The following is an 8953-nucleotide window of genomic DNA, read 5'->3' as shown; positions in this document are numbered from 1 at the left end:
AAAACCTTTCAATATTTTGTTGCTCCTGACAACGCACCTGGATTAATTTCCTCTCGCCCCTACTTATGGATCGTCACCCAACGTAAAAGTGGTTTCCTTCCTCCCAACACTACGCCATTAATCCAGCCCATGGACCAGAGTTAATCTGCAAATGCCAGCTGCATACCGCAAAGAAATCTGCCCTGAACGACTCTACCAACACCATGATGAGCTGGCGTGAAGCTGGTGACAATCACAGCTGCAGTAGAGTAAAAAGCACGGTGACAAGGAACAAGAGGCGCGACCAAGAACTTCGTCAAACACCGGAAGAAGTTTAACGTCAAACAAGCTGTAGACTTTGGTGGAGGCGGATGGAATCGCTGTCTATTGCCACATTCGGCCACGATGGAGTACATGTGTTGTATGGCATACCAGGTGAGAGGAGGAGGAACCTGCAGGATCAGTCAGGTTCAGACTGTTGCAGTAGCAGTGACCTCTTGCCAGAGAAGCCAGCGCCAGTATTACAGCTGAAGGTTTCTCCGGTGACCACCAATCTAAGACATCATGGAGGTGACTGAGATCCTGAAGTGACTGCCGACGCAGATGTTGGAAGAAGAACCCGCCAGTGAAGAGGAGGAGAAGGTGCGCTGGCCTCCCAAGAACCTAGCTAAGTCATAGTGATATTAAGGTGTCATAGAGTTAACAGAAAAATTAAGTCCATCGCTTTCCTCGCGACATCGACGACGATGAACGCCATGACGCTCTTCCATACCCGCCGACTGGTGCAGGCCAGGAGTCAGACATCACGGTATCATGACAACATCAAAGCTAGCCACAGCAAAGCATAAACTCCAGTTCTTCGCCCGCAACCCACCACAGCCAGCCTGCCAGTGTGATAGTGATAGTGAAGTTGATTTTGAGGATTTGTCAGGGAAGCCATAACAACTGTAAGTGACAGTGATATTGATTCATTCTAGTAATGGCAGTGATTCACCTAGTAATGGTGATTCACCTGAGGGGCAGTAATCTGCCCTCTCATGCCTCGAACCAGCCTCCATCCTGCATGCCGACTCCATCTCTTTCTACTACCGTGAGTGTTCCTCAAAAATTTTCCGTTTTTAACCTATTCTTTATTTTTCCTATGTTAACCTTTTATCTTTCCTAACCTAACCCTTCTATAGTATATTTGTTTTCATGCCACCATAAGTTATTAAGATAGAATTTTCTTTACTACAACATAGTTATTTGTCGCCAAAAAGGGAGAGTTTGGGGTCGGGCTGGGTTCTACGGAATTAATCCCATATGTTCTGTTATTCACTTCAACGCGTGCCTAAATAATCCGTCGATAATCGAAACCGTCGATAAAAAATTCGTCGATAAAGAGGGAGTATATATATATATATATATATATATATATATATATATATATATATATATATATATATATATATATATATATATATATATATATATATATATATATATATATATATATATATATATATATATATATATATATATATATATATATATATATATATATATATATATATATATATATATATATATATATATATATATATATATATATATATATACACACAGTATTACCCCGCCTAACGCGGTTTCACTTAACGCTTTTATCATATACGCGGTGCATCCCAGAGCTGAACTTTCACTTAACACGGATTTTTTCCACATATACGCGGTGAGTGTCCGGCTGGAGACGCTATTTTTAGATTTGCCCCACCCGCCACCCTGCCTGACTGCCTGTTTTAGCTCATAAAATTCATACAAATTACCCGGTCAGAATATAATTTACATTGCTGGAATTCTTATAATTTGGTGATCATTTTGAATATAAACATCATATATTTTGCATTAGACATACAAATTTTAGATAAAATTTTTTCTCAGAGTAACTATGTTATCTTTTGTGCAAAATATATGACATTTATATTCAAAATATTCCTGGTCTTACAAGGAATCCAGCAATGTCAATTATATTATCCTAACTTTAGTTTGAGGTATTATTTATTACAAATAAGTTAAGTATTCTGGTTTTCCCACACATCTCCTTGGGACGGTTGGTGGGGGGTGGGGGGGAGGGAGGGACCGACCGACCATCTGTTACCCGTGAAGAATTTTTTTTTTTTTTATTAACTGAAGATATTTGTTTTAGCTCATAAAATTCATACAAATTACCCGGTCTGAATATAATTTACATTGCTGGAATTCTTATAATTTGATGATCATTTTGAATATAAACATCATATATTTTGCATTAGACATACAAATTTTAGATAAAAATTTTTCTCAGAGTAACTATGTTATCTTTTGTGCAAAATATATGACATTTATATTCAAAATATTCGTGGTCTTGCAAGGAATCCAGCAATGTCAATTATATTATCCTAACTTTAATCTGAGGTATTATTTAATACTAAATGTTAAAAACTCTTGAAGGGATGATTGGTGGGGGGTGGGGGGGAGGGTTGGGACTGACCGCGCGGTTGGAAGAGGGGGGGAAGGCAAGGTGGGGTACTTTGATTGACAGATAGTGTCCTGAAGATTATTTTTTTTTTTTATTAACTGAAGATATTTGTTTTAGCTCATAAAATTCATACAAATTACCCGGTCAGAATATAATTTACATTGCTGGAATTCTTATAATTTGGTGATCATTTTGAATATAAACATCATATATTTTGCATTAAACATACAAATTTTAGATAAAAAATTTTCTCTAGGTAACTATGTTATCTTTTGTGCAAAATATGACATTTATATTCAAAATATTCCTGGTCTTACAAGGAATCCAGCAATGTCAATTGTATTATCCTAACTTTAGTTTGAGGTATTATTTATTAAAATTTAGTGGTTTTCCCCCAAAAATTTCTCAGAGAGGGAAGAGCCGGCAGTGTAGTGTGAGAGGGGGAGGGAGTTGAGTCCATTATTTAAATGGACATTAACTTGGCGACTGTATTTCTCTATTTCTCTTAAGTATTAATTGTGTGCATGTACCATCATAAAATTAAGATGTTATTTTTACTACAACATAGATATGTGCCTTCAAAAAGTGGAGTTTGGGGGTCGGGCCGGTTTCTATTGGAATTAATCCCTTATGTTCTGTTGTTCACTTAACGCGGATTTCACTTAACACGGGACCCTCTGGGTTCTATTGACCGCGTTAAGTGGGGTACAAATGTACAGTCAACCCTCACTTTACGCGGTCCCACATTCCGCGTTTCCACGTTTACACGGTGCCCTGCCAGAACCCAGGATGCTCACATTCCGCGGTGGGTGTACCCCTTTACACGGTGAAGTATAATTTTTTTAATTTAGCTCATAAAATTCATACAAATTATCCGGCCAGAATATAATTTACATTGCTGGAATTCTTACAATTTGATGATCATTTTGAATATAAACATCATAGATTTTGCATTAGACATACAAATTTTAGATATAATGTTTACTCTTGAGTAAATATGTTATCTTTTGTGCAAAATATATGATATTTATATTAAAAATATTCCTGGTCTTACAAGGAATCCAGCAATATCAATTATATTATCCTAACTTTAGTCTGATTTATTATTTATTACTAAAAAGGTAAACAGTCTGGTATTCCCACACATTTATCTAGTAGGGACGTTGGTGGGGTGTGGGGGGGGAGGGAGGGAGGGAGGGAGGGAGGGAGGGAGGGACCGGCGACCGACCAACTGTTACCGACCATCTGTTACCGTGTGAAGAATTTTTTTTTTATTAACTAAAGATTTTTATTTTAGCTCATAAAATTCATACAAATTACCCGGCCAGAATATAATTTACATTGCTGGAATTCTTGCAATTTGGTGATCATTTTGAATATAAACATCATATATTTTGCATTAGACATAAAATTTTTAGATAAAATGTTTAATCTGAATAAGTATGTTATCTTTTGTGCAAAATATATGACGTTTATATTCAAAATATTCCTGGTCTTACAAGGAATCCAACAATGTCAATTATATTATCCTAACTTTAATCTGAGGTATTATTTAATACAAAATGTTAAAATCTAAATTTTTCACCCAACATCTCTTGAAGGGAGGATTGGTGGGGGGTGGGGGGAGGGTTGGGACTGACCGCGCGGTTGGAAGAGGGGGGGAGGCAAGGTGGGGTACATTGATTGACAGATAGTTTCGTGAAGAATATTTTTTTTTTATTAACTGAAGATATTTGTTTTAGCTCATAAAATTCATACAAATTACCCGGCCAGAATATAATTTACATTGCTGGAATTCTTACAATTTGGTGATCATTTTGAATATAAACATCATATATTTTGCATTAGACATAAAATTTTTAGATAAAATGTTTAATCTGAGTAAGTATGTTATCTTTTGTGAAAAATATATGACATTTATATTCAAAATATTCCTGGTCTTACAAGGAATCCAGCAATGTCAATTATATTATCGTAACTTTAGTTTGAGGTATTATTTATTACTATACCTGGTTTTCCCCCCAAAATTTCTCAGAGAGGGAAGAGCCGGCAGTGTAGTGTGAGAGGGGGAGGGAGTCATGTCCATTATTTGAATGGACATTAACTTGGCGACTGTATTTCTCTAAAGTATTAATTGTGTGCATGTACCATCATAAAATTAAGATGTTATTTTTACTACAACATAGTTATGTGTCGTCAAAAAGTGGAGTTTGGGGATCGGCCTGGACTCCATTTCAATTAATCCCATATGTTATGTTATTCACTTTACGCGTTTCTCGCTTTCCGCGGTACCCTCCGGGTTACATTAACCGCGTAAAGTGAGGGTTAACTGTATATATATATATATATATATATATATATATATATATATATATATATATATATATATATATATATATATATATATATATATATATATATATATATTTAATGTAAATCCACAATGAAAACGTGGATAAGATAAATCTTGATAAAATCACACAGGAAAACGGAAACAATGGAGTACCTTAGCTTTCGTCTTTATTCAAGACATCTTCATAGGCAACTGGATAACATGGACAGAGAGAGGCTTAAATATACAGGGTGACCTTAAAAACATGAGGCCAGGTCATATTGATGTCATCCACTAATCCCCACGTAGAGGAGGAGCAGTACCCCGATTTACGCGGTCAATTGAACCCACAGGGTACCGCGTTAAGTGAAATCCGCGTAAATGGAACAACAGAACATATGGGATTAATTCCAATAGAGACTGGCCCGACCCCCAAACTCTACTTTTTCCAACACAATACCTATGTTCTAGTAAAAATAACATCTTAATTTTATGATGGTACATGCACACAATTAATACTTAAGAGAAATAGAGAAATACAGTCGCCAAGTTAATGTCCATTCAAATAATGGACTCAACTCCCTCCCCCTCTTCTCACACTACACTGCTGGCTCTTCCCTCTCTGAGAAATTTTGGGGGGAAAACCACTAGATTTTAATAAATAATACCTCAAACAAAAGTTAGGATAATATAATTGACATTGCTAGATTCCTTGTAAGACCAGGAATATTTTGAATATAAATGTCATATATTTTGCACAAAAGATAACATATTTACTCAGAGTAAACATTATATCTAAAATTTGTATGTCTAATGCAAAATCTATGATGTTTATATTCAAAATGATCATCAAATTGTAAGAATTCCAGCAATGTAAATTATATTCTGGCCGGGTAATTTGTATGAATTTTATGAGCTAAATAAAAAAAATAATAATATTCCTGGTCTTACAAGGAATCCAGCAATGCAAGTCAATTATATTTATCCCAACTTTAATCTTTATATTATTTCATCACTAAATGTTAAAAAAACTCAAAGGAGGATTGGTGTGTGGGGGAGGGTTGGGACTGACCGCGTTGGAAGAGGGGGGGGAGGCAAGGTGGGTACTTTTGGATTGACAGATAGTGTCGTGGAAGATTATTATTTTTTACACCTGAAGATATTTTCTTGTTTTAGCTCATAAAATTACATTAGGCCTGATTCTGTCAGAATAGACTTAAGTATATTGCTGAATTCCTTTTATAATTTGGTGATCATTTTGAATATAAACATCATATATTTTGCTTTTAAACCACAATTTTAGATAAAAAATTTTTCTAGGTAACTATGTTATTCTTTTGTGCAAAAAATATGACATTTATATATTCAAAAATATTCCTGGTCTTACAAGGAACTAAGTCACTTATTTTCCTAACTTTAGTTTTGAGGTTATCCCACACATCTCCCTGGGACTGCTGGTTGGGAGGAGAATTCACCCACCATCTGTTAGCCGGCCAGTAAAGAGAGGGGAGGGAGTTGGAGTCCATTATCGAATGGGACATTAACTCTCACACTGTATTTCTATTTCTCTTAAGTATTAATTAAAGTATGCACATCATAAAAAATTAAGATGTTATTTTTACCACAACATAGGCATGTGCCTTCAAAAAGTGGGAGCTCTGGGGGTCACGGTTTCTAATATTGAACAATCCCACATGTTCTGGTTGTTCACTTACTGACGAGCCTCACTCAACGCGACCCCTGCTCCACCTGACCGCTAAGGGGCACAACTGCATATATATATATATATATATATATATATATATATATATATATATATATATATATATATATATATATATATATATATATATATATATATATATATATATATATATATGTTGTTACATATGCTGGTTATATATATATATATATATATATATATATATATATATATATATATATATATATATATATATACATATATATATATATATATATATAATTCGATTTCACGACGGGTTAGGGGACCCAAATCCAGGTCAGAAGTCCGCATAGATAAAAAAAAAATTTAATAAAAATCTATTAATGAAATACAGTACAGTAAAAGTAATGAATAATAATGATGAATGGATACAGTACAGTGAAAGTAATAAATAATAAGGAATGGATACAGTGTGACAGCACTTACCTTTTTGTAGTCAGCTGAATGCACATAGCTCCCCATAATTTTCTAATTATACATGAAGACTACATTAACTGGAAACGTTTCGCATAGAAAAAAATGCGCAGGTCATTTGAAAAAAAAAAAAAAATTTAATAAAAAACTGGCGCGGCACAGCCCAAAAATATATATATATATATATATATATATATATATATATATATATATACATATATATATATATATATATATATATATTTATATGGATATATATATATATTTATATGATATATATATATATTTATATGGATATATATATATTTATATGGATATATATATATATATATATATATATATATATATATATATATATATATATATATATATATATATATATATATATATATATATATATATATATATATATATACACATATCAAGTATATTGAAGTCAACCTCAATTTTTATGTTAATGTAAATCCACAGGTACCTCATGAAAGTGAGAAACGCAGAACTTTTTATTTATGTTAAGGGCCGACTGTACTATATACGTACATATACACTTTTACTCTTAAATCACTACTGTAATGTGATACAGGTGATTAATTTTTATCTCTTGTGCAAAATACATGACGTTTTTATTAAAATTATTCACTGTTCTCCAAGGATTCCAGCAATGCCAGCAGATGGGGAGAGAGAGGGTGGGAGCGAGCGAGGGGGTGTGGGGGAAGAGGAGGTAGTACGTTTGACAGTTGGCACAGGCCCAGGTCTAACACATGTATATTTATCAGTTCTTAGGTGACTAAGCTTCTCTCTTATAAAAAGCCAGTGAAATGACCTGCGTGAATATAATTAACATAGCTGGGATTCTTGTAACATACTGATTAATTTGAATATAAACATGCTATAATTTGCACTAGGCAAAACAATTTTAGTACCGTAATCAAATTAGTACATGTGTACTCCAGCTTTGCACTAAGAAATCTATGTAAATGTACCCAAAAATACAGTTGAAAAACTTTTTTATAAAATGTACTACAGTACTGTACAGTGTACACTAATGTACGAAAATTTTTATCTCTTGAGCAAAATATATGACATTTATATTCAAATTATTGGCTGTCTTGCAAGGATTCCAGCAATGCAAATTATAATCTCCTAACTTTAGTCTGAGATATTATATAAGATAAAAACTGTAAGCCTAAAAGCCTGGCTGGGGGGGAGGGAGGGACTGACGGAACCAGCCACGCCACCCAGCGAAGGGTTGGGGGGGAGGGTGGGGGGGTTGAGGTGATAAGTTTGAGGCGAAGGTCTCTGTGTGTTTATTTAACAGTCCTACTAAGCTTCTCTCATTTTAAAATGCCAGTGAAATGACCTGGGAGAATATAATTAACATAGCTGGGATCCTTGTAAGATACTGATTTATTTGAATATAAACATGTTGTAATTCGCAGTAGACATAACAATTTTAGTACCGTAATCAAATTAGTACATGTGCAGTCCAGCTTTGCACTAATTTATTTTATGTTTATTTGAGTATGGTGTGTGAATGTAAATGGGTGAAAATAAATGAAGAAATTTGTGTAAATCTACCCAAAAATACAGTTGAAAAACTTTTTATAAAATGTACTACAGTATTGTACACTAATGTACTCAGTGGCGGCTCGTGAAAAATAAAATGGAGGGACTGCAAGCCTCACACCGAGTCCCCACCAAACAATAAGCATGGAAAGCAGAATAAAGTATTTGCCTCGTCACAACCACAGAGCCATTCACATTTCTGATAAACACTGATGTTAAACTGGCGTGTATATTCTTTGTTCCTGCTTGTACTGTTCTGAAATTCCATGCTTATTGTTTGGTGGGGACTCGGTGTGAGGCTTGCAGTCCCTCCATTTTATATTTCACGAGCCGCCACTGAATGTACTACATTTTTTATATCTTGAGCAAAATATATGACGTTTATATTCAAATTAATCTCTGTCTTGCAAGGATTTCAGCAATG

Source organism: Homarus americanus, unplaced genomic scaffold (genome assembly GCF_018991925.1).
Source record: "Homarus americanus isolate GMGI-L3 unplaced genomic scaffold, GMGI_Hamer_2.0 scaffold32583, whole genome shotgun sequence".
Classification (NCBI taxonomy): domain Eukaryota; kingdom Metazoa; phylum Arthropoda; class Malacostraca; order Decapoda; family Nephropidae; genus Homarus; species Homarus americanus.
Note: the sequence above shows the minus strand (reverse complement) of the source record.